Genomic DNA, 1,826 nt, shown 5'->3' with positions numbered 1-1,826 from the left:
CATGTATAACCTATATTGAGTTGCTTGCCTTTTCAATGAGGATTGGTGGGGTGGGAGGATGGGAGAAAGTTTGGAACCTGGAGTTTTAGAAACACACGTTTAAAAAAAATGTTTCCACATGAAGCTGGGAAAAAAGAAATACAGGAAATGAGGTACAGAAATCTATCCTGCCCTGCAGGAAAGTGGAAGGGGAAGGGGATAAGAGAGGAGGGGGGAGATAGAAGGGAAGGAAGACTGGGGTAAGTGGTATTCAGAATGCATGCCATCTTGGGGTGGGAAGATGGGGTGAAAATTTGGAATTCAAAATCTTGTGGAAGTAAATGTTGAAATAAATTTATATAGAAAAAAATAGATAGCAGCAAAGTGTTTATAACTCTTGTTCTGCAAAGACTCCATGGTTTTCTGTTGATCATATTCCAAGGTTATGCATTAGCCACAGGACCTGCTCTTTATACTGCCCAAGAGATAACTCATGTTCCTATTCTTACAGATAAAGAACAGGTCTTTATACAGGAACTTCTACCAGCATCCTATACTTGTGCTCTTTTATTTGGGCTATTGTCAGCCTCTTAGATGGATCTAAGACCAACATCCTTTGGATGAGATGCTGACATTCTTCTGACATGAAATATGGAATCCAGAATCTTCCTTCTAGAACCCTTTGCCTCAGGATAGGGAGAGTTAGTCCATCAAAAGGCAGAACTCCACAGACAAAGACATAAAGAATTATTCTCATGCTCCAAATATCCAACTGTGGTCTTTCATATTGTTTGTCCTTCAAACACTTCTGAGGCTGCATAAAGAGGGCTGCCACACCATGTAGTATTTTTAAAGAAATTTCCAAAACTAAAATCTGCTATTTTGATAGTCGTGTTATCTAGCAGTAGATTTTCAACCTTCAGGTCACATAGTCACAACCATGACAGTAATTTACTGCAGATAGGATCTGCCAGAATTTTCACCTTGCCTCAGATTTATTCAACTGGCCATGATTTGCAAGATGATCAAAAATCTCCATTTTTGGCATATTCAGTGACAAGGTACAAAAGCTTTTGGTCTCCAACACCTGGTAGAGTTTTATTATGTGAAGGTGGTTGGTCTAACATTTTTATTATTTGGAATTCTCTGTAGGTTTTCTCTAGATTCACTGCATCCAGCTGAGATTTATCTATTTTTTTGCCCCCTCAGTCTTGGGTGATGGTGATGGTGCTCCAGCTTCACCACAGTGAAGTTGCTCTTGCCCAGCATGCCCTCTATGTCATAGAACTCCACCCAAACCTGCTTGCACTGCAAGTGCCTCAGGCCATCTGCCATGACCACGTTGAATCCTGCTGCTGGACATGGGTGGACTAGAAGACAAGCAGGTGGACGGGGGGATGTGGGCGAGAACATGACTCCAGCAGTGGCTCCATTCACTCCTTCATCCCTTTTCCTCCAGTTCTTTGCTACTACAAAAAGTGCTGCCATCAACATTTTGGTATATTGCAGTTCTCCTTTTGTCATAGACCTCGTTGAAGTATGACTTACAGTGAGATCTCTGAATCAAAGAGTATAGACATTTTCATCACTTTATTTAGCAGTTCTAAGACTATAGCACATGTCATTTTCTACTATTGGCTTCATGACAGTTCAGAAACCATCCCTGTAATCAAAACTCCAAACAATATCAGGCTGACTTCAGAAAATCCTGGAAAGACTTATGTGGTCTGATGTTGAGTGAAGTGAGCAGAACCAAGAGGACTTTGTACACAATAACAGCCACGTTATGCGATGACTAATATTGTTAATCTGAACCCTTCTCAGAATTACAAAGATCTAAGACATCT

General features: G+C 40.7%; 1 pseudogene; it reads right to left on the bottom strand.

Moving 5' to 3' along the window:
• Positions 1–300: 300 nt before the first annotated feature.
• Positions 301–1,473, bottom strand: LOC144454075 (serine/threonine-protein kinase SIK2 pseudogene; annotated as a pseudogene).
• Between the last annotated feature and the right edge of the window lie 353 nt (positions 1,474–1,826).

The sequence above is a fragment of the Phascolarctos cinereus genome, unplaced genomic scaffold (genome assembly GCF_003287225.1).
Source record: "Phascolarctos cinereus isolate Bilbo 61053 unplaced genomic scaffold, phaCin_HiC Scaffold_8;HRSCAF=390, whole genome shotgun sequence".
Classification (NCBI taxonomy): Eukaryota; Metazoa; Chordata; class Mammalia; order Diprotodontia; family Phascolarctidae; genus Phascolarctos; species Phascolarctos cinereus.
Note: the sequence above shows the minus strand (reverse complement) of the source record. Positions and strands in the feature narration are given on the sequence as shown.